This window comes from Ursus maritimus, unplaced genomic scaffold (assembly GCF_017311325.1).
Source record: "Ursus maritimus isolate PB19 unplaced genomic scaffold, ASM1731132v1 scaffold_9, whole genome shotgun sequence".
Classification (NCBI taxonomy): Eukaryota; Metazoa; Chordata; class Mammalia; order Carnivora; family Ursidae; genus Ursus; species Ursus maritimus.
The window spans coordinates 19,126,872-19,153,204 of record NW_024427107.1 but is presented as its reverse complement, the minus strand read 5'-3'; the positions used below and the strand labels follow the sequence as shown (position 1 = coordinate 19,153,204).

Sequence of the window (26,333 nt, the reverse complement as noted above, 5' to 3'; positions counted from 1 at the left end):
TAGCTCCTACATGTAAGGTTAACAGGACATAAACGAAATTTGACTCTCTGGGTTTCAAATATAAAAATTCCCAGAGAAGAGATGGAGTGGACATATTGATCAGGTTCTCATGAAGAATATCATAGCCTTTTTAATAGCCATATGAATGGTGGAAATTGCAGTTTATTAGAAGTAGAGGAAACAGTGAGAAAGTGATATGCCTGCTAAATATAGTTTCAAAGAAGTGACTATCATAATAAGAACCACATGGAATTAAGAAAGAGAAAGAAAGAAAGAAAGAAAGAAGAAAAAAGAAAGAACGAACGAACGAGCAGCTCTGATCAGCCCCAAGCACAGCTGGTTAGGCATAAGAGGTATTTGAATAACATAATGAACACTATTCTAGACAACACTCATCCCACTGTATTAAGTCATGTGTTTACCAGCGCAGCTCTCTGCAGAGTTCAGGAAACATGTCTTAGACATCTTTGTTTCCCAAGGTCAAAGAACAGTTCTGGCACATTTGCTGTAAGAAAGAATGAGTAAATGAATAAATTATGTCAACAGCTTTACCAAAAATCTTCTGTAGCTGCATGTTACCTGCAAAAACAACCATACATACCTCCTATCATAGCATTCATAAATACATAAAAACTGTTCCCAACCTGCAGCTTCATCTCACACAGTAGTAAATCTAGACTCTACACATAGCAAAGGTTCCCTCGATATATCTTTCACTTTCATATCACATATTTATAGTAGCCTCTACTCTCATAATAAATTAGATGGCTTAGGGAGCTTATATTCTTTAGAAGAGTAAGATAATAAGCATTCATCAATAAATAAAATAAATACAAATTCTGAAAAGCTCTATGGGAAAAAAAAGGCAGAATAATATATTAGAGAAAAATGGGGGTGGGATATATGACATAGGGTGGTAAAGAAAACCTCTCTAAGGAGGTGATATTTGATCTGAGACTTGAGGGTAAAACTAGAATCAGACATTCCAGGCAGAGAGAACAATAAATGCAAAGTCCCCTGGGCACTGAAGAGCTTGATACATTCTGAAGAGCTGTCAGAATGCCAATAGAGACTGAATCGTATGTGAGTTGAAGAGGTAGGCAGATGCCAGACCTTGCAGTCTTGTCGGCTAAAGCACAGAGTCTGAAGATTACTTTAAATGCAGTGCAAAGTCAACGAATGCTGTTAAGGAAGGAAGTGCCACGGATTTACCCTTCTAAAAGGTGCTCTCTGGCCGGTAGGTAAAGGTCAGAGGGGAATCCAGAAGAACTGTTCAGAGACTACTAGACTACTATAGTGATGGCATAAGTGAGGGTGCAAAACAGTGGCCTGACTTTACACAAATTTCAAAAGTAGAGCTGATCTGGGGAGGGACTTGGTAAAAGCAGGCTGAGGAATGAATCTCCTAGGTATTGAGCTCAAATGAGCTGTGGCCAGTGTCACTCACCATAAGGAACAACGAGCAAGGAATGGTTTAGGATGGAAGAGCAAGAGGTCCAATTTGATAAAAGGAGCTGTGAAGTAGCCAGACAAATGAGATAGTGCCCATAGCAGTTTTCAAGTTAATATTTTAATGCTTCCTTTAGAATATTAACGATACTATTTATTCGTTCAGCAGATATTTAATAAGCACCCACTATAAACCAGGCACTATGTGTTGCAGATTGTCAGTGAACAAAAGAGAAGGGTACCCCTGCTCTACAGCTGGTGGTGTTGGTCTGGAGATTTTCTCTTCAGATCAGAGTGCTCCAATTATCCCAGGAAAGTAGGAAAGAAGGCCAACAGCAGAAACAGAGCATGGGAGATGAGGACTGGGAGTTTTGGGGAGAGAGAAACATGTAAGATAGTGACCCAGGAGTATATGAAAGCGATTGAACTATGAATGTGATCACTGCCTAGTCACTTGATATTTGTGGTCACAAATTAAAAGCAAGACAATTTAGTGTTAGTCACTGCATGTTTCCCTCCCAGCCATGTTCAGCTACACAGGTATAGACATGAAAATGAAAGAGGTAAATGTTTCTATTTAGGCAGGGTTATGGTTTTGCTAATTGAATGAGATGAACTGGGAGAGGGGCAAGGCACTTGAGGGTACATGCTGAGGAGCAACTATGACTGCCATGGACATCAGAATCTAAGCTGGGTGGGAAGTAGAGTCTGGACATCAAGGAGGTAAGGGAAAACGAAAACATGGTAGGATCGATGGACTGGATGTCCAGGTAGGGTCAAAGAAATGTTGGGGTTGGAATACTAGAGGCAGTGAGCTAGAAGGATAGGAAGAGATGGTTGGAGAGAAGGATGCTTGAAAGTGAGGCTATGGAGAGTCTGCAGTTATTGGTAATGGCAATAGGGGTGGTGGAAGATGGAAATCAGGTAAAAATCACTGGTTAAAAGCTTAATAAAGACACTAGGATGAGGGAAAGGTCATCTACATGGATATGAAAATTGACAAGAATGAATACATGTATAGTATTAAAAAGAGTGGTAATGATTAGGAGTTAAGAATATTAAGGAATATGGGGAACCACCCAAGGGTCTATAGATAAAAGTAACAATGAGGGGTGGCGGGCAATATTATCTGATAACAGGAATTAAAAGATAGGACTATATTTAAAATATCTCTTAAATCTAGCAATTCCAAAACAGTTAAGTACTAATTGTTTTCTCAGCTATACTATTACTATTAAAATCCAAAATTATAAAATATTACATTAATATTTGAATTTATATATTTATTTGGAAGAAATATTATATCTAATATGCAATGTAGAAAAGTCAATGTAGAAAAAAGTTAATTGATAAGGCATTTAGTACTAAATATTATATCTATATTAAAGCAAAATCATGGCATTAGGCATAGACAGACATTCTTATATAAATTAATTTAGCAGCATGCTGACAATAATATATTCCCCATGGTTTATAAAAAGTAAAAGAGCATATTCATGTCATCAGTAATTGGGGGTAACACATTTCTAATTTACAGATTCCTAATACCCCCATTCACAAGGTATGTGTTCAGCTCTGTTTATACTGCTTTATTAAGGTTTTGTTGAGTTATATATGTTTTGATAAAAACAGATATCATGTGCTTTAGACTAAAATTCCTTAATGAACAATAAACAGCAATCAGTTTCAACAAACATTTAGAGTCCAACTGAGCTCACTGCAGCTGGTAAGCCACAAGGTGATTTAGAAAGTTTCACAATCATTCAGTAAAATCCATTTTCGGCTAAGGCAGTGAATAATCTCGCCAGCTGTTTCCAAGACTGTTTTACATATGAAATATGCTGTGTACATTTATATACTTTCATTTGACCAAAAATGTTCTCCTTCAACATGAAATCCAGACCACAGATTCTATTTGGAAGCCATGTGATTTTGTGACATTTGTGCAACAAGTTAAAAACATGTCAGTTTTTCTTGTAATATAGTAGAACGATCTTACACATCTTCACATTGACTAGTCCTTCCCTCATGCCCCAAAGTCCTATTAAAATAACAGGAAAGATACTACTTAAAGAACGAAAACACATTCACAAGAGAAAGCAAAAAAGGGTGTCATCAATGGACTAAAAAGTTTGAGAAACTCTGGCAGCATGAAAAATGAAACAGATGGGGTAAGACTAGTGGTTCCATCAGAGCAGGAAAGACACTACAGCCCAAGACACAGGAAGTAAGTTCTTTTCTTTCCAAGAAAGCTAGAGAGAACATTGAAGCAAAAGCACATAACCAGAGGCCAAGGGAAAGCCTTTGGTGTGATTCATGAAAGAATGGTGTTCTGAGCAACTGGGCTAGTTGGGGTCCCATCTCCCTCTTCTAAGGGGTGCTGCTGACAGCTGGTGCTTCTACCCACACAGTGAGGTCAGAGAACTCTTTTCGGGTGCCACCTGTCTGAGAAAGTCTCCAGGAATGGTGTTAGACTCCAAGAAGCAGCAGAGTAGAACTTGAGATAATACTGGACACTCCATCTCATGAAAAGTGAGGACGGATGCCTGTAAGTAAGCTATGGGGAAGCATTTTACCCCCAGAGCAAGGCCCTCCTCATTTGGGCAGTGGGGTGTTTCACTATGCATTGTATGAGGAAGCCATTGCTAACCTCTCAAACAATTCACCCAGCCTTTCCAGGGAAGGAAGAGGTCAGATGGGGGAATCTAGTCAAATACAGAGAAAGCTATCTATGATAAGCAACCTCATTTTCATTCATATATATGAATCAACAACCAGAAATCACCAGAAATTTTAGGAAAAATTGTACAAGCGTATAAACAAAGAGCACAACTGAGCCAAGAAGAAATAGAGCTATTTCAAGAAATTCAGCTGGAAAGAATGTGGCATTTATAAAACAGGAACTTACTGCCATGGAAAGTTAAAAATCTAAGAAAAATACGGGGATTAAAGCATTATGGCTAAAATCAAAATACAAATGGAGGGACTCAATAAGTTAAAGGCAATGTTAGTGACCTAAAAAAATTAAGATTAATGAATCTAATGATGAATGAAATAAAAATACAAAAAGAATGGGGAAATGAGGTATGGAAGTAAGATATGGAAGTCTCAACAGCCTTTTAAGAAGCATTTCAGAAGGATACAGTGATTATGCAAATAAGGAAATAAAGAAAAAATATAATAAAATTTCCCTAAGCTGAGGAGATACCCAAAGCATCAGACTGAAAGAGCTCAGAATTAATGAAAAAACCCACAACTAAAAATATCCTGATGAAATGTTATGAGCTCATAAATAAAAATAAAATAATAAAAGATGTCAGTGGGGGGAAAGGCTGCCTATACAGTAAAGAAATTCTGACTACTACCAACTTCCCATCAGAAGGGCCATACCTTTCGGATCCTTGACTGGGGTGAGAGGGGAAATGAATCTGTTGTGTTATAATCAACTGTGTGGGGAAAAATAAGGATATTTTTAGACATGAAATTCAGAGTTTATCTCCCTCACACTCTACATGGGAAAAAATGTATAAGAAGAGATAGCCTATAAAGATAAAAAGGAAAAGAAAAAATATATTACGAATATAAAACTCAGAGGCAGCCAGGTATACAGAAATGTGGTAAAATGCTAGAAAGAAAAAAAAAAGTTTAAAAGGAGAATTTGATCTTTAGTAAAGTTTTCAGGTGATAATATTTTATTTAATAAGAGGTGATTACTTTTCAATTTTTATGGGCACCGTCACTCTACAAGGCTCTGCAGCCATGGCAGAGGCAGCACCTCCACATCTCCTGCTTCAGCCTTCGCAATACCCTACTTCCGGGGCAGCCTCGGCTTCCTGCTCCAGGCCGGCCTTCCTCTCCCTGAGACGCCCACACCATGGCTCCACCAAAGGAAGATGTCCTCACGTTCCCTGTGCTCTAGTCCACCCAACAAAGCCGTCCTCTGACACACCATCACCACTGGATCTGTGAGGTGAACAGTGCTGCCCAAGAAACTCCTGATCCCGTGTGAGCAGATGACCTTCCTTCACCCATAAGGCTCTCAGGAAGACCCACCATGGCTCACATTTCTCCCAATGGAGTCATCACCAGAAACATCCATCTCTGAGTTTACCACCCAGCATGTCACACCCATAGTCTTCTGTATGTCACAAATCTAATCTGTCTTCAACTCCTCTCTATGATTTTGGATCCTTCCACTGTTTTATGATAATATGCTCCAAGGAGGACAGAAGCCACATTTAAATTTACTAAGACCAAAGCCACCAGAGGATCAGCAGATTAAGTTGTCATGCTATCCCCAGCCCTGACCCCTTTGTTTCCTCGGTTTCCATGAGGCTCTTAGCCCCATCATTGGATCCTCTGGACCAACAGGCTTCACGTTTCAGGGCCACACTCCCTCTTCCCTCCTCATACTCTACTCTCTATTGTGTAAGTTAAAATAATTTCTGTAAATAATCTTCTGTGCCTTTCCTTTGGTAACATGGTTTTTATATCTCTATGCCTTTCATTTCTCCCCCTAATTGCCAACTTTTTTTGTACTCTTTTTGATATTTTTCCTGGCAAAAGAAGCCAGAAAAACTCAGGATACCTAAAAGTTGGGATATAACAAAAAACTCTCTAACAGTTTCATTTTAGCAGGAAAATAGGAGAGTTTATTTTATTTGCTTTGATACTTTTTTTAAAATGAGATCGATTTGCCTTTATTTTACATTCTCATGGAATTAAGGGAAGAAGTGAGATTGGAAACAAAAATCAAATGTTCATTTTCTTTTGAGTTAGTTTTTAGTAGTAGTAAGTAACCAGATTTTGTCTGTTTCTTTTGCCTGCTCTTTCATATGTCCGACACGGGTAGCTAGAGATTACAATCTCTGGATGGACACTGGATGACATATGAAATGTAACCTATCACACAACCTATCACCCATCTACTATGTGTTCTCTGCCAGTCTAGTTCAATCCACCACCAAGTTATTATGGTGGGTCTGTGAGAACCATCCTAATAAGCAATGACTCAGACTGGCCCACGCCTTTGAATTACAATTATCTTAGGGAAGATCAGATTTGGTAACAGACATATATTGTAGTTTAGGATTTGGGTGAACCCAGTGATCCCAGAGGAAACCAAATTCTTAGGTCTTAAGTAACCCCAAGGGCTCTAGGGAATTTCTGTGAGATCCAATATAGGACCTTATGTCAAAGTAAGTGACCTTTAAGCTAACGTTGATGTCAGGCTCTGATGGACAAATGATCATCGAATCACCTCAAAAACGGACAGAGTCAAAAGCCAAACTGACTCACTCATGTGTGGTAACTCTGAGGCTTCCAAAAGATAGGGGAAGGAAGCACAGAAGGCTGAGCAGAAGATGGCCAGTGGTGAGAATGAGCATGTCTCCGGGAGGTGGAGCATGGCCCGACAGATACAGGAGTCACGGCTGGTCTTCAGGCACTCCTACCACCCAGTGGCCTCCCCCAGGGGCACAAATGTACACCATGGAAGAGGAGTATCTCCACGACTGCAACGGTAACATCACAAAGCTCCTTACTGATGTCTGTAGCAGGGGAAATCAGGGTCTTCAAGAAGCAAGTTGGCCCTTAAGTGAAATAAGTCAAGCAGAGAAAGACAATTATCATATGATTTGGAAGCACTGAACTGCATGGATTCGAAACTGCTGTAGTAGTAGAAAACCTCATCAGGGGTTCTCTGTGACTGCGGAGGGTAGAAAAAGAAAATGTCGACCCCTTGCTAAAAATGATTAAGAATTCCAAGACAACAATAGCAGAGCATTAAACCAAGAGTGGAGACCTCTGAGGGGGGCCTGTGTGACGGCACAGGTCGCACACTCACAGAGCCAGCCCTGTCTAAAGGAAAGTTAAGAGTTGCTGAGTCAGATACTGCTGTGCTGTAAACTGCTTTTTCAGTAAATTTCCCCAATGCTAAAACTGCATATTTAGCAAAACAATTCAAATATAGAATGAATATCTCAAGAGTACTTGAAACTTTCTCAAACTGCTTTGAAATCATTTCTTTCTTAGGGATGTTAGATTATGTAAGTGAATTCTTCTGTGCCAAAATAATAAGTCTATTTTGTGATGATACTACTGGATTTTCAAAATACTATTTCAGTATACTGTGTTTTGCTCCTGATGATTGTTTCATTACATATTCCTTTCAGGCTTACGTTCATCAACCTGTGACTACACATTGAATATAAACGGGATAGTCTTCACAAATATTAATTACTGGTTCAACTGCAAGGGAATTTTAATTAGCTTTGTTTAAGCATATCTTTTAGTTTTTTTAATTAATTACGGGGCCCTAAAGACTTCTAATAGTTAAAGTGGCTACAGAAGAATCATAGGCTATATTTTAGTATCTTTGTGTTTCTAAAATCTGTGTTTCTGGTTTATAAATTGTATTATTTGTGGTACATATGTCATAAATAAAAGAAAAAAATAGACTAAAAGGAACCAGTAAAAAATATAAAAAGATAGTTCACAGGACAGAAGGAATGGCCCTTAAATAGTGCAGCACAATGTAGCAAGGCATTTCAAAAGTAAAAATGTGCATCTTACTCTAGCCAATTCAAAAAGGACAAATAAACAAGGGCATTTATTTAAAACACTATTTAAAATAACAAAGATTGTAAACAACCAAAAGTCTGTAAGATTTTGGCTAAAGAAATTATTATATACCACACTTAAGAATATTTTACAATTATTAAGCAGAATAAAGCAGTTTATATATACACATACCATCTTCCTCCAAGTTAAACTGCTAAAAGAATGATGTACTGTATGGTAACTAACATAACGTAATAATTAAAAAATCTGATAAAGGTTAAAAAAAACCCAAGGAGTTAGTTTATGATTATTAAGATAATGATCCAGCAAAATGGAAGTTAGGAGCCTAATTAATATAGCATTTAGGAAAATAATGGGATTGAAAGGAGAATGGGGAAATATTTGGGGGGCTAGGAGAAAGGAGGCTGCCTCAATGTAAAAGAAAGAAGGAGTACAGGTGAGAGGAGCAAGAATGACCGTCCAACATGGCCAGGGCTTGAGGAGACCTTCAGAATAATCTGGCAGAGCCTTCTCAATTTACAGATGAGGGAACTGAAGAACACAGAGTAAGTCGACTTGTCTAAGCTGACAAAGCCACTAAGAGTTGTACTGTATACTGTATGAGATGGAATTAGTCATCTATTTCTTACAATCACTAATTATTAATTCACCATTAAATTTTTTATAAATATTACAAAAATAGAAACATGCTGATAAATTCAGTAAATAGACATTGAGGTTTTTTTTGTTTGTTTGTTTGTTTGTTTTTTAAATCACATGCCAAACTCTGTCCTAAGGCCTTAGAGGTATTACAATGAATAGGACCTGTCTCTTACTGTTTGGTGGCAGGGGTAATGGGGGTAGGAGTAGAGACAAAATTATGCCCCAAAGTTGCCATTTAATGTAAAAGTTGCTACACTTTTATAGGTACTGCCCCCTAAGGAAGAGATATAAATGGAAAGTGTATGGTTTTATTACATGTAAATTTCCATTAGAAGTAGCCAGTACACTTCCTATTTCCCTGCCTTTGGGATCTGTTAGTTTCCTTATGCCTGAACACTTCAGACAAAATATGGATGTTAGTCTTCTACCCCACGACATCAAACTCCAGCACAGATACTGAATGAAGCGACTGGTTTCCCACTTCACCCTCCGAATAGCCCTCTCCCACATCCCTTGCCTGCCATTATACAGTCGTTTTAATAACATAGTTCTAATATAATAAGTGTCCACATATCTCCCCCTAATAGACAATAAACTTCTAAACCACAAAAACCTGGGCCCTTATATGGGTGCCTGGGTGGCTCAGTTGGTTAAGTGTCCAACTTTTGATCTCAGCTCAGATCTTGATCTTAGAGGCTTGAGTTCAAGCCCTGCACTGGGCTCCTCATTGGGCTCCCACTGGGCTCTATGTTGGGCTCCACATTGGGCTCTGACTGGGCATGGAACCCTCTTAAAAAAAAAAGATCTGCACTCATATCTATTTCTAAATTTCTCAAAATACATATCAATGATTTGTACTAATTAGGTCAGACTGTTAACTTTTATTTTAATTTTTGTTTGTTTGACATAGTGAGGCAAACATAAGAAATATAAAACACAACACGTTCCGTGACATCAAGTTCACCATTAGTACTTGACCAGTGATATTCAGTAAGCACAGGAGTTCCCATTCCAGATATTCAGAATCTTGAATTATTGGTTGGAGCATGTGTATATGTATGCGTGTGTGCTTGTGCCTACGTGTGTGTGCAGCTGGATTCAGAGAGGGCTGGAAGCAAACAGTATATTTTGCTATCTTCCCCCTGTGAAGTTATATTTCCAGGGAAAACCTCATGCTCTGCTCTTTGCGTCCTTCAGAGTATGACAACATTAATCTCTGGGCACACAAAAATTGTTCACTAAGCCTCTACACACTGATAGTTATAAAAACCCCTTTGTAAAAAAACAAAAGCAAAACAAAACAAAAAGTACAAACAACAAGAACAACAACAAAACCCAACCCACTGTATTTTTTCCACGTATTTGTCATTGAGGGACATTCTATTACTTTTCATGATATGAAAGAATTTGAATTATTGCTGACTTTTTTGCTAAATTTTCCCTAAAGGTGCTGAAAGTTGTTTCAAGTCCTACTCTAGAAAAACCAGAACTTATGCTACAAAATTTAACAGAATCTTCACATCACTAACCCTCTACATAATATGATTCATTCAACTATAGGGATTCCTACTGCAATTTCTAAGAAGCTGATTCTCCAATAGCTAATACTTACTGTAGTATAGTTTTCTCTCTCAGAGCGATATAATTCAAGAAATGAAATCTTGAGCACAAAATTAAATGAAAGGTACCATAACTAATAATGGCCACTAGATGGCAACAGCAGAAACGTCATCATTTTTAGTACTAAATTATGCATTGAGATAACTGCCTTCACTTAAAACGAGAAATTGTGTGCTTACTGTAAGCCTGAGTCCAAAACAAGATGGAATTCATCATTAAAGCTGTAGTAAATATCATAAATTTAGAAACAAAATTACTTTGCATAATACTTGGCACTTAAAAATGAAGCCATTGTAATTGACAGGGATGTGTATTTCTTCCCTCAGAAGTACCATGTCTACCCACTCAATTTCACTACCTATCCCATTATTCTCAAATACTCCTTCACCCTCACCCCCACAGGTGATCAAATACTAAGTCTGACTGATGAGGCATTGACTGATGACTAGATCTTGAAGCCTGAGTATACTTGAAGCTTTCATCTAATTACTTCACTAACCTGTTTCAAAACCCTTCAATGGCTGGCTCTCACCTTCAGAAACAAGCCCACGCTCCTAAAGATGGTAATATGGACCCTCATGAACTCACTTCTGCTGAATTCTCTAATTTCATCTCTTTCCACTTCTCTCTTCTCCAACACTACACTGAAATATTTTGTTTCCTGTAAATCTTTTTTTTTTACTTTTTCATGTTATGAATTTAGTTGCTTTTCATGATCAATCTTTCTTCTTTAATAATAGTAACATTTTTTATTATATTATGTTAGTCACCATTCAGTACATCCCCAGTTTTTGATGTAAAGTTCCATGATTCATTACTTGCGTGTAACACCCAGTGCACCATGCAATACGTGACCTCCTTAATACCCATCACCAGCCTATCCCATTGCCCCCCACCGAAGCCCTCAGTTTTTTTCCCAGAGTCCATAGTCTCTCATGGTTCATTCCCCCTTCTGTTTCCCTCCCCTTTCTTCTTCCCTTTCTTCTCCTACCGATCTTCCTACTTCTTATGTTCCATAAATGAATGAAACCATATGATAATTGTCTTTCTCTGCTTGACTTATTTCGCTTAGCATTATCTCCTCCAGTGCCGTCCATGTTGCAGCAAATGTTGAGAAATCATTTTTTTGATGGCTGAGCAATATTCCATTGTATATATGGACCACATCTTCTTAATCCAGTCATCTGTTGAAGAGCATCTCGGCTCCTTCCACAATTTAGCTGTTTCCTGTAAATCTTCTAAAGTTTCCTCTTTCTCTACTTTTTCCATATTCTACATTTTATTTCCCCATGCCAATCTTAGGAAGTCAGGTGAGCAAAAAACACACCTGACTTTTAGGCTACAATACAGCTTCCAGTTTGTCACTACAGCCTACTACTGTTTCGTTATGGTGGGAAAGAAAGTTCAATGCAAAATTCCCCACTTTTCACTGATCTGCTAACATTCCCATGACTTGTGCTACCAAAAAATGTGAGCTATTCATGAATTTGATTTTGTTTCAAGATATCCTCCGTTTATTTCCTGAGACAATGAACAACGCTGCTGAATGTGTCAAATCTCCATACTTTTTTATTTCGCCACATCATATAACACAGACAATATTCCTTGTAATATATGGAATGAGACTGAGATTATCCCTCATTTTTAGATGGACTGGGCTTGACCAACAACCACTTACACCCAGATGCAACTCATGTTACTCATCAAAGACTATTTAGTTGCAGAGAATTTATTACATACATGGACATACATCTACCTCAGTCTTCACCATTTCCTCCTTTCACCAGCCCCAAATAATTAGTTTAAAGCATGAGTGAGAATTACAGCACTGTTTTACAAATGAAATGAAATTTTGGCTAATGAATTAAACAAAATTAAGAAAGTAGAGTGTTTCTCTAACATATTCCCTTACAAAACATTTCCAAGGTCAACATTCAATCCTTGGGCCTTTTCCAAAGCTTAGTCTTTATTCCCTGAAGCCAAGAACATGATGTTATCACTTTTCAAAATCATAATAACCTATAAAAGAAAATAGGACTGCAGTCCTTAACACAGGCATATTCTTCAAACCAAGAATAGATTGAGGATGAACTAGGGTCAATCTCCTTTAAAGTGGATTCTGAGAAGCCATCAGTTTTTATATATTTAATTAGAATATTCTTGCATTAAGTATTTTTTTAAGTAAAGCATAATTGGGGATAAAAAGTATTTGATAAACAAAGCTTTTTTGTAATGAAATTTTATCTGTAATATCTTCAGAAACTTTACAAAGAAAAAAATAGCTTTGGCAAAACATTGCCTTTTTATATTTGGGAAAATATACAAAAAGTTACAAAGACTAATCCACCAAACATTCTTTTACTCAAACTCAAAATTAACATACATTATTTTTGTTTACAGGTTTATATACTTTTTTACTATAAAAAATAGATAATTGTGAAGAAAAATCAAAATCCCCTATGTACCCAAGTAAATATGAGAAATTAATATATTTTAGAGGTAGCCTTTGTATATCTGAGAAGAAAAATTGACTATTTTATTAAGGGTATTGGGACACTGTATTCTCTATACATAAATATAATAAAGATAGATTCCTAATTCAAACCCATACAAAAACAAACTCCAAATTTCTATAAAAGCCTAAATGAAAAAAGAAAAAAACTATTAAAAGAAAATACAAAAGAAGATCTTCATGACCTTATGGAAGAAAAATATTTTGTAGATAAGAAATAAAACTCATGCAAAAAAAAAGAAAAAAATTGGTAATTTTGAAATCAGAATTTATGTTCTCTTCAGATCATTACTTTTTACCAATAAAACTATCTAATGTATTTTACATGAGTTTAAAGTATTTGGTATTTATTAGGGATGTTCATCAATTTTCCCGGTTTTGCCCTCCTAGACGTGACAGGATTATACTTTCCCAGTTCCTTGCATTTTGGGATGAGTATGTGATTTGCTTTGGAAAATGAAATATGACCAGAAGTGATTTATGTCACTCTGGGCCTTGAAGAACCAGTACATAATCTGCCATCTCCCTGTCCCTCTGCTGTGGTGGTCAGCCATATTTCAGAAAGCAGAAGTTTTGGAGTGAAGATGACAGAGACCAGAACGTCCCACTGACCCAAATGGGCATGGAATATGAGCAAGAAATAAAACTTGTGGCTTAAGCTACTGCGATTTGATGGTTGTCGTGTCACTTTGATAGTAATGTGGCAGTATCATGCTGGACTCTGACAGCAAGTGCCAAACACCTAACTGAAAATTGCTTAAGGAAAGAAAAGCAACAATTACTTAATAAGGTCAAATTGTAGAAGAGACCTCTTGAAACATTCATGGTTACCTTTCTCTGACTGTCATCATTGCTTCTCTGAACATGTTAGACATGTTAGACTCAAGCTCTTCAACCAGCCTGTTACATGGCATGGGGGACATGGCCACCAACATGTCAGTACAGCCTGAGTATTGAGATGGGAGAAAAACATTCTCTTTTCCAATTCAAATCAAAGTGACAGGACTCTAGTTGATCCAGACATGACTTCCACCCTTGTGCAAATTTCAGTGGGACAATGGCAAGTTTTATCCTTTCTAAGATAGTAAAATCTCCTCCTATGATGTTTATCAGAACCAAGTAAAGTAATCCATGTGAATATTTAGCTCAGAATAAATATATATTAGCTATTATTAATATGACAACTGTGTGATAATCAGTTTTATGAGTCAATGTGGTTAAGCCACTATAGTCAGTCATTTAGTCTAACACTAATCTAGGTGTTGCTGTAAAAATACTTTGCAGATGTGGTTAATATCTATGATCAGTTGACTTTAAGTAAAAAATATCACCCTTGATAATATGGGTGGGCCTCATCCAATCAGTTGAAAGCCCTGAGAGCAAAAACTGAGGTTTCCCAAGAAATAAATTCTGTCTTCAGCTTGCAACACCAACTCCTGCCTGAGTTTCCAGCCTGCTGCCCTGCCCTGCAGATTTTAGACTTGCCAGCCTCTACAAATGCATGAGTCAATTCCTTAAAATAAATCTCTACTGGATCTGTTTCTCTGGAGTACCCTGAATGATACACACTACAAATATACTCACAGATTTAAAAGCTTCATCTCCATTTTATAGATAAAAAGCTGAGCTATTAAGTGGTACAATTAAATTCAAACTCAGATCCCCTGGTTCAAAAGCCCATGGCATGGGGAGATGCGTAGGCTAAACTTTAAAAACTTGATAAATTTCCTATAGCCAAAGGAAAAAGGAAAAATACAACAGGGATGAAAAGAAAGCCTGTTCTAGTTTTAAAGAATCTATGAGATACAGCTTCCAATCAAAATCCCCTCTGATTTTTATTAACTTCCACCACCAGAGCATTTGTCTTTGTACATATTATCTTACTGCCAGCTATTTCTTCTTGACCCATTTATGGCTTATGTAGAAAGCAGCTAGCTATTACCTTTTAGTTCAAAAAATTTTATATATTTAATTAGTTACATTCAGCTATCCCTTCAGGTTCTCTTTTCCAAGGAGAATAAACTTAGTTCATGGTCCCCAATTCATGGACATGGAGCCCAGTGTGCTAAAATTTTCAAAAGACTGGTCCAGGGACAGATTGGCAGACTCAGAAGCAGAACTCCCATCCTTCATCCCCAACCAAGTGTAGGCTCATTGCATCCTGCTTCTTTTTAGTCCCTTCTGTGGCAAAAGATGCTACACCAAAAGGGAAAAAAAGATATAACAATAGTGAGGAAAAAGATAAAACAAACTCAAATTTGAAATAGGATACATAAATCCAGGGTAATGAAGGAATCACCTATTCGTTAATAGTAACGGTGATGGTGACAACTTCAAAAGTAACTGTAGCTCACCAAAATGCTTACTCATATGCCTTAATACATAAGCACCTTAGAAAGAGGTTCAAAGAAAAGTGGTCATCATTAGGATTATATAAGCCTAAAAATAATTTCCATCTGAAGAAACTGTCCTTGACCCAGATTTTGCTTCTTATGTGAAAAGTAAATATATTTCTCTCCACACAAGTTCACTAAGCCTTTTAAAAAATAAATAGAAAAGAAATTGTCAAATCGTCTCTTCCATATATCAAAAGATCACTTTATTTCTTTTATTCAGTTTCAACTTCAGATTTTTAATATATAACCTCTTGAATGAATAAGTCTCCAAGTGCCCGATAATTCTGAGTTCCTAAGCTACAATCAAAAAAGAGACTGTCACCCATGTCCTTTATAATACAATAATTACAAAATAAGTTCTTACCTTTAAAGAGGGAGGCTCACGTGCTGTGTACAACAACGTGGGTAACAAGTATACTTAGGTATTGGACATGCTCGAAATGTGCCTATAAGTCATCACTACAATGCCTTACAAGAACTTTTTTCTTTCTATCTATCGTGGTCTCTTCTATATACACATTCTTTGTTTGTTTGTTTGTTTATACCTCACAGCTAAATAGCACTTGACAGTATACAAGGCACTTATTTCATGGCAGCTATATGAGTTTTATCATCATCACTACATCACAGATGTAGAAACTGAGGAGCATGCCCCAAATCATAGATCATGCTCAATCACTGCAATGAAAACTATGTCTTAAATTTTATAATTGCCTACTTATCATTCTTTTTCCTCAATACATTACAGGTTCCATGAGGGCAATAATTCACTAATTAATCTACCTACAGGAGGGGGGTGGGATTTAATAAATCTCTGTATAATAAATGCATACTAAAATCTGGATGCTAGGTCTTATTAACAATGATAAAGCTTCAATTCACTGAACATCTGCTGGGTAGCACATCTTGTAATTGGTATTTTACATGTATCCTTACAATACAAAAGGGTTGTAGTACAGTTCCTAATCAGAAAAGGCTAACATGAAACTTGTAACGCTCATCTAAAGCCAGGACAGAGCATTGGTTCTCAAAGTGGGATTCCTGGACCAGCCACATCTGAATGCTTGGGAACTAGAAGGGCAAATTCTTGGATCTCACTCCGTATCTACTGAATCAAAAGTTCTGACAATGGGACCTACCAATATGTGTGCTGTAACAAACCCTCCAGATTATTTTGATATATGCTAACATTCTGAGAAAGATAAGACTAGACTAAACTGTGAAATAGCACCCATGGAAGATGGTTTGAAAGCTATGAGGACTTTCTACTTCTCTATACCACAAGACATGTTATTTTGGCCCTCTATAATATTGCTTTGCCTGCATTGTGTTCTGGCATCAAGCTACTGACCTGTGTCAAGAAAGAATAAGCTAAAAAAAAAAAAAAAAGTAAATACCCATTCGTTCATTGCTCAGTAGATTCAGTGTGATAACACCATAGCACTTCAGTCTGCTAAAGTGCCTGCAGCCAAGGGAGATGGGAGGGAAAGGAATGTAAGCCCCGATTCCCAAGAAGCTTAAATTTGAGAGAAGAGGAAAAATATTTACATAAAAATGCATCCCATAATGACATAGGTGATAAGTGGTTACAGGTAATCCATACCTCAGAAGAGGGGTGGTTCCAGCTAGCTGAGTAGCTAAGGTGATCAGATAAGACATTTTATGTACTCTGGAGAGGAAGAAAGCTATGTTAAACTTCACTGGCTCTCTGGAATGAAAAACAATGAGGTTACCAAGCTTAAACAATGAAGTTGCTAAATATAAAATATAAGCAATTGCATTTAATCCCCAAATTCTTTATGCAAGCTTTGTAAAGATTTTTCTCCATGGAATAATGAGTAAGAAAAAAAGAAAAAAACAACAGTAAATTGAATGTCTGTTTACTGAAAAAAAACAAAGGTGGTCTTGGGGACAAAAATCGGAAGCAATCTTCATGGTTTCATTATTAGAAATGACCAGTGGAAAATAACCATTAACAATAGGAAGCAACCAAGTATTCCCTGTAACACACTACTGGGAAATATACAATTGGTGTTAATTAAAAAAAGTAGCTCCCTACCGGTAGGTGCCATTTCCCTCCACTGGGCCCTAGCATAAACACATAGACACCTGGGGGAACCAGCACTGCCCCAACATTCACTATCTAACTTGCTAACAGTGTGTCCCAACCTGCATTCTCCTGTAGACACTATCCCTCAAGTCAGGCCTCCGTTCCAGGTCTCCTCCAACAGCTAACCAAAAAACTGTGCTACCACCTCACCTCCCACCACTGGGCACCTCCACGGATCCACTCTCTACAACTCCTACAACCCCCCTGCCTCAGTCCCAGTACTATAGGTCCCCTCCTGGTGTGGTCCTTGCTGGTACCATGTGCTCTGCCCCTGCATTCTCCTGCAGTTTGTAGAAGGCATCTCTGGTAAATGCCTAGGTTGACTCAACTTAAGCCCAAGGCTGCCACAGATTGGCCCACTAAAAACACATGAAACAAATCCTGCCAATAATAGAGAGCCATTACAGACAACTGCGCTGAAGGCAAACACAGCTCAGCCACAATAGCAAGGTGCAGGCAACACACATAGGAGACATCCCTGAAGTGTGAGGTTCTGGGGAATAGGAGATATTCCATAGCAGGGTACTACAGGACCACTTCTTCATAAGGCCATTACTTTCAACAGCAGATGTAGCTGAGTTTACTAACACACAGAAACAGACACAGAGAGTTAAACAAAATGAGGAGACACGGGAATACATCCCAAATGAAAGAATGGGACAAAAGCAGAGCAAGAGACCTAAATGAAATAGAAATAAATAATATGGCTAATAGAGAATTTAAAGTAATGGTCATAAAAATATTCACTGGACTAGAGAAAAGAGTGGAGGATCTCAGTGAGAACTTAAAGAGATTTAAAAAACATGAAAAAGAACCAATCAGAGATGAAGAACTCAACAGATAAAATAAAGATAGACTAAATGGAATAAATAGTAGACTAGAGCAACCTGAAAGAGTAATGGAAACCAATCAAACTAAATGAGAGAGAGAGAAAAAAAAGTGAAAATAGACTTAGGGAACTCAGAAACGCCATCAAGCATAATAATATTTACATTATAGGCTGATCCCTATAATCTGAGAAAAGAGAGAGAAAAGGAGGCAGAAAATTTAATTGAAGAAGGAATAGCTGGAAAGTTCCCAAATCTGAGGAAGAAAACAGAAATCCAGATCCAGAAAGCACAGATAGTCCCCAATAAAATCAACTTAAGGAAGTCCACACCAAGACACACAGTAATCAAAAAGGCAAAAACGTAGAGATTTTAAAAAGAATTTTAAAAGCAGCAGAGAAAAGAAAACAGTTATATACAAGGGAAACCCCATAAGGCTTTCAGTTGATTTTTCAGCAGAAACTTTGCAGGTCAGAAGAGAATGGTACGATATATTTGAAAAGCTGAAAGAAAAAACAAAAAATGAAAAACCCTGCAACCAAGCACTCTATCCAGCAAGGCTATCATTCAGAATACAAGGAGAGATAAGTAGTTTCCCAGACAAACGAAAGTTAAAGGAATTTATCATCACTAACCCAGCCTTATAAAAAATGTTAGACTCTTCAAGTGAAAAGGAAAGACCATAACCAGGAGTAAGAAAAGTAAGAAGCTCAAAAGCAGTAAAAGCAAGTATATCTATAAAAATCAGTGAAGAGATTCAAAAAATAAAAGGATGTAAAGTATGACCCCATACACTTAAAATGTGAGGGGGGGTGAGTAAAAATTTAGTGCTTTTAGAATGGGTTCAAACTTAAGCAACCATCAACTTAATATAGACCACTACATGCATAAAATGTTATGTACAAACCTAATGGTAACAACAAATCAAAAATAAGTAATAGATATGCAAAAAGAGAGAGAGGGAGTGAGAGAGAGAAAGAGAAAGGAATCCAAGTATATTATTAATGAAAGTCAGCAAACCATGAGGGAACAAGAGAAGAATGGAAGAGAGAACTACAAAAACATTACATAAAACAAGTAACAAAATGGCAATAAATGCATATTAATCAATAACTACTTTGAATGTAAATGGACTCAACACTCTAATCAAAAGATAGAGAGTGACAGAATGAGTAAAAACACAAGACCAAAATATATGCTGCCTACCAGAGGCTCATTTCAGACCTAAAGACACATGCTGACTGAAAGTGAAGGAATGAAAAAACTTTGGAATGGAAGTGAAGAAAAAGCTGGGGTAGCAATACTTGCATTGGAAAAAACAGACTTTGAAACAAAGAGTGTAGCAAGAGGCAAAAAAGGACACTATATATTCATAAAGAGAATAATCCAACAAGAAGATAATAATTGTAAATATGTATGCATCCAACATGGGAGCACCCAAATATGTAAAGTAGCAATTAACAAACATAAAGAAAGTAATCAATAGTAATACAATAATAGTGGAGGACTCTAACATCTCACTTACATCAATGGAGAGATCATCCAAATAGATAATCAAAAAGGAAACAGTCACTTTGAATTTGACCAGAGGGATCTAACATATATATTCAGAACATTTCATTCTAAAACAGCAGAATACATATTCTTCTCAAGTGCAAATGGAATGTTCTCCAGAATAGATGAGACATTAGGCCACAAAATAAGTCTCAATAAACTCAAAAAGAGTGAAGTCATACCGTGTAAGTCTCCCAGCCACTAAATGCTATGAAACTAGAAATCAAGCACAAGAAAAAATCTGGAAAGAACACAAAAACATGGAGATTAAATAACATGCTACTAAACAATGAATGGGTCAACCAAGAAATCAAAGAGGAAATCAAAAAATACATGGAGACAAAGGATAATGAAAACACCACAGCTAAAACCTTTGGGATACAGCAAAAGCTATTCTAAGAAGAAAGTTTATAGTAAAACTGGCCCACCTCAAGAAGCAAGAAAAATGTCAACTAAACAACCTAACCTAATGGAGCTAGAAAAAGAACAGAGGACATGAATAGACTTTTTTCCAAAGAAGCCATACAGATGGCCAACAGACACGTGAAGGGATGCTCAATAGCACTACTCATCAAGGAAATGCAAATCAAAACCACAATGAAATATTATCTTACACCTGTTAGAATGGTAGAATAAAAAAAAAGTAACAAGTGTTGGCAAGAATGTGGAGAAAATGGAACCCTTGTGCATTGTGGGTGGGAATGTAAATTGGCATAGCCACTGTGGAAAACAGTATGGAGGTTCCATACTGTTCCATACTTGGTTCCATACTTGCAATAACCAAGATATAGAAACAACCCAAGCCTCCATTGACAAATAAATGAACGAAGATGATGTGGTGTGTGTATGTGTGTGTGTGTATGTGTGTGTGTGTGTGTCTCTGTGTGTAATGTATACACATGGAATACTGAGCCACAAAAAAAGAATGAGATCTTGAATTCTTTTGCAACAACATGGATAGACCTACAGAGTACTACATATGCTAAGTGAAATAAGTCAGAGAAAGACAAATACCATATGGTTTCACTCTTACTTGGAATCTAAAAAACAAAAACAAAACGTGTGGAATCTAAAAAACAAACAAACAAAAAGCAGAAACAGATCCATAAATACAGAGAACTGATAGTTATCAAAGCAAGGGGGTGGTAGATGGATGAGAGGGTTGAAGAGGAGTGGGAAGCACAGGCTTCCAGTTACAGAATGAGTAATTCACAGAGATGAAAGGTACAGCATAGGGAATATAGTTAATGGTATTGTAATAGCATTTTATGGTGACAGATGGTAACTACACTTGTGATGAGCATAGCATAACATATAGACTTGTTGAGTCATTATGTTGTACACCAGAAACTAATGTAACATGGTGTCAACTATACTTTAAAACTATATTTTAAAAATTTAAAAAGAAAACATTATTCTGCAAAACATTCTATAATTTTAAGATTTTATTTATTTATTTGACAGAGAGACAGCCAGCGAGAGGGGGAACACAAGCAGGGTGAGTGGGAGAGGAAGAAGCAGGCTTCCCAGCGGAGCAGGGAGCCCGATGCAGGACTCTATCCCAGGACCCTGGGATCACACCCTGAGCCGAAGGCAGATGCTTAACGACTGAGCCACCCAGACGTCCCTATAATTTGACTCTAGATCAATTAATCTTGTTTTCTAGTGATTCTTAAATATATGTCACCTTCATTCTTGAAAATTAAAAACGCCTTTCCTGCCTTCAGTGTTTTGGCACTTCTGTGTTTCAGCTTGGCAAGTATGGCATGGGGATTAAACCCATGGATACTGATATCGAAGTACCTGGGTTTGAATCCTAGTCCCTCCACTTGATTGATGCATGACCCTAGAAAAGTTAACTTCTCTATGCCTCAATATCTTTATTACTAAAAAGGACCTAACAAAATTACCACACAAGGCTGTTGTGAGAGTCAAATAAGATAATATCCTAAAGCTGAGAACAGTGCCTAGCACATCGTAATTGTAGTTAGATGTCAGCTTAATAAAAGAAGGTACACTGTGGTTCCATGACCTCAATTGTTGTTGAATTCACAAGGATATAACTCTGAGCCAAAAGACTTTCAGCTCATTAAAAGCATATTGCATTTTTTTTTTTCTCATTTCTTGGTCTTCAGCTTCCTCTTAATCAAGGACATCCTGTTTTATGGTGTTTAAAGATAATCCTCTTTGATAGAAAATATATTAACAAAATAAAAGTTGAATTACTCTACTTTCTCCATGTCATCTGTTAAAATTTCACCATCTGCTCCCACCATGAGCTTTGTTCCATCATATTATTAGAACCTACATTTCCAATCTTTCAAAATATATGCGGAGAGAGAACAATGCCTTTGGCTGAGTGGAAATAACAGTTATGTCTATGCATAACGACTGAATCAATTTCCTTGTCAAAGTATTTTTATGTATTTAAACAACCAACTTTAACCTATTAATCTGATAGTAATCAGCAAGAGCAGAGGCTAAATTGTGCCTTTATACAGTAAATTCATACTGGCTTCTACTGAGCATCTTTTTTTTTTTTTTTGATGCGAACAGCAAACTATTTGTATTTTGAACACTAAACTAGCAAAAGTCCTTGAATCCATGTTCTTTTGATCCATTGTTTTTGCCGTTGATATCTTTCCCCTCTATAATTAAGGACCTATTAAAACTTCAAAGAAGAGGGTTAAGGACTGTAAATTGACATTGACTTGAGATGCAAACAAAATTTTTTTGAAGTACTTTCGGAAAATATGATTGGAACAAGCCAAACTCCATCTCTGGAGCATAGCTTTAGTTCAAGTTATTTTAAAAAGGTGAAACTTTCCTTCTTAATATATCTGCTGAGAAAGGGCAGTGTTGTTACATACTTTTAAACTTATAAAACTTATAAATGGGACACACATTTGAATGGCAAACTACTTAAAATACACCCATGGTTATCCCAGTGTCTTGTGTATTGCTTTTAGTGGAACCGAAATACTCTTTCCACCCAACTAGAGAGATTGCACAGGTTCATTTAGACTGCTTAAGGACACAAACCTGGATTCTTTCGTCTAACAAATATTCTCTCAGTACCTAGTAACTGCCAAGATAATCTCCTGGGCACGTGGTTGCAAAATATTTATGGAGATACCACTGACTATAGAGAGGGCATGAGCAATTCTCACCACATGTTAAAGAATTAGGATGGGCTGCAGTGTTGAGTGGGGAAGTTTTTTCCTATATTTTTTTCTGAAAGGTTCACTGTTGTATACTCTACAACTTGAAGCATAAATCTGGATGTGATAACTGAGAAGCTTATTGATCACTGCAAGTGTAGATGTACAGACTGGACTTGAAACCTTACAGGAATATCCCAGACCCAAATTTATTTCCTCTCAGTAAGCAGTTTGAAGAGAATGTGTGTTTTTAGTAGCATATATACTATAAACTTCAATGTTAACACTGGAAGGAAAATCTTATGATGGGAAAATGTCTAAGCCATACAAGCAAGACACAGATCTCTGCAGCAGCTCATTAATGATCACAGTCATCATTATACGGGTCTGAAGTAGAAGATGAAGAGAGGGAGGGATGAAGGACACAATTTCATGTATAACAACCTCCCCAAACTTAGGCAAAAGTTTCTTTCCTTTATGTGTTTTATATTGTACAGTTGAAATAAGTTCAGAATTTTCAATAAAATTTTACCAAGAGTAGGAAGTAAGAAAACAGTCATGTGAAAACAGTCATGATAATGGCCGTGAATAATTTTACTTTCCAGTGTGTACTGGACCTAGGATGACAGTTACATCTTGTCTGTCTCGTGCGTTTCCGAATTCGTGGCCTGATGCCGTCATTCACCTCTGCTACACTGAATACCTCATAGGTATCCAGTATCTGGTCCCTCTTTTTCTGCTCACTAGAATTATCCTCTCATTTTCTAGTTCTTGTGTAAGGAGCCCCTTCCTTCCCAGGAAGATGGACCTGTCAACAAATCTAAGCGACAAGGATATAAAGTAGATGTATCAGAAGACTTGATATGAAGTGAAAGTATAAACCTGAATTGTTAACAAACAGAAACCATTTGAATCCAAAGAGGTGGATGAGGTCTAGGACTGAGCCCTGAGAATCTACAACATTTAAAGAGTTGGTGGAGGTAGTGGAAGACTGAGCAGACATGACCTAAAGAAGAAGGAGGAAAACTGGTGTCAGGGGCCCAGGGAAGATGGCATCTCACTGTGTGAAACAGTTGGGAAGCCAGAAAAATAGAAAACAGAAACACCTCTGAATCTAAGGCAACACCACCGAATAAAATATTTTGCAATGATGGCAATAACCTTTTTCTGTTATGTTCAATACAAGCCGCATGTTACTACCGAACTCTTGAAATGCAGCTAGTGAGACTAAGGACTGAATTTTGAATTTCATTTCATTTAATTTAAATAGCCACATATGGCTGGTGGCTGCTGTACTGGGCAGAGTAGAGAATCTAAGGAGATATAGGGCAACTAGCCTCATATCTAAAAGTACGAGCTTTGATCATCAAAACGACAAGAGATAATAAGTGTTGGTGAGAATGCGGAGAAAAGGGAACACTTGTACACTGTTGGTGAAGATGTAAATTGATACAGCCATTATGGAAAACAATATGGAGGTTCCTTTAAAAATTTAAATTTAAAGCTAGAAATGAAACTATCAAATGGGGGCACCTGGGTGGCTCAGTTGGTTAAGTGTCTGTCTTTGGCTCCCATCATGATCCTGGGGTCCTGGGATGGAACCCCGCATCGGACTCCCTGTTCAATGGGGAGTCAGCTTCTCCCTGTCCCTCTACCCCTCCCCTGTATTCTCTCTCTTGATCTGCTCTCCCTCTGTCAAATAAAGAAATCTAGAAAGAAAGAAAGAAAGAAAGAAAGAAAGAAAGAAAGAAAGAAAGAAAGAAAGAAAGAAAGAAAGAAAGAAAACTATCAAATGATCTAGCAATTCCACTTCCAGGTACATATGCAAAAGAAATGAAAACAGGATCTCAAAGAAATATCTGCACTCCCATGTTTACTACATATAGCACCCATGCAGCGTTACTCACAAAAGCTAAGATATGACAATAAAGGCTAAACATAAAGAATAAGATAACCTACAACACTGCCGAGATTGCGACCTGTAAAAATCTCTCTGGAAAGCACTTTGGCAATATACGTAAAATTCCCTAAACTGAACACATCTTTTTATATAAGCAAATACATTAATGAGAATTTACCCTAGGAAGCAGAGATATATATGGATCCATCACAGCAATGTTTATAATTGCAAAGACGGAAAAATGGAAAAACAAATGCCCAATAAAATAGGAAATTGGTTAAATATGTTATGATGCTTTATACAATAAAATAGTATTAAATTTATCAATGGAATTTTTTAGGCAAGATCTATTTAGTTGAAATTTTCAAGCTGCCAGTTTGTGTAGTATGAATCACTTTTGTTAAATAAACATATATGAATAAGAAAGAATGGAAAATGTGTATTAAAATCTTAACAGTTACTTCTGATGATGAGGTTATAAAACTTGAATTTATTTTGATTATTTTTAACTTCTATTTTTAAGCAATGGTTATTTAAATACTTTTTGTAAATGGAACAGAACACATACCATGTTTAAGACACATAATTTGTAAACCATTTAACTGCCTATTTTAATTGTCTATTAAAGCTTATAAAGGCTTTGGTGTTTTATTTTTTATTTTATTTATTTATTTATTTATTTATTTATTTATTTATTTATTTGACAGAGAGAGAGAGAGCCAGCGAGAGAGGGAACACAAGCAGGGGGAGTGGGAGAGGAAAAGCAGGCTCCCAGCAGAGGAGCCTAATGAGGGGCTCGATCCCAGAACACCGGGATCACGCCCTGAGCTGAAGGCAGACGCTTAACGACTGAGTCACCCAGGTGCCCCAATGCTTTGGTGTTTTAAACGTAGGATATAAATGGTGCAAGGTCTTCCAATGATGATGGAATATTCAAAAAGCAACATTTACAAATTGGAAAATACGGTACTGACTACCTGAAATGCAGGGATTAAGTGGACTAATTAAAGTCTGGTTAGTTATCCTGTAAGTCTTCTCTTTGGATGATTTAAACTGAGAGCAGGGCTTCTGAATATAGACTCATGAAGTTTACTGTTTTCCCTTCTTGTTAGAGAATCATAACCTAATCTTCTTCTTTCAGATCATGTGACAAACTAGCCACTCAGATATAGTTTTTTCTTGTTGTAATTCTTAAAATGTTCAGAAAAAAATATTTAAGTATTCTTTCATTAACCTACTCTTCTACTAAATAACTAAAATCCTTCATACTTTAGTTCATAATTATTCTAGAATTCTTAATTGTAGTTCCCTCACCTAAAAGCCTTCTTTTCCCTAAGACAAATTATCTTACCAGCTTTCATCTTTCTACTCACATTTTATTATCTAATTTATTAATATGGACTCCCAGTTGAAATTTAGCTTCAAGGTATAATTCAACACATTAAAAAAAGTTAATGTTTTCCCAAAAGAATCTTCTGAAGCAAGTGCCTGTGTTGTAAATCTTGATTGCCTTGGATTAAGTAATATATATATTCTTCCAAGCTTGGGTTCAACCTGAGTTTCTTTCCAAATTGTCTGCA

At 36.9% G+C, this 26,333-nt stretch overlaps 1 protein-coding gene across 1 annotated transcript in view; it reads right to left on the bottom strand.

Moving 5' to 3' along the window:
* The window catches only part of CUNH8orf34 (chromosome unknown C8orf34 homolog), a 353,639-nt gene that overhangs the window by 298,717 nt on the left and 28,589 nt on the right, over positions 1-26,333 (bottom strand).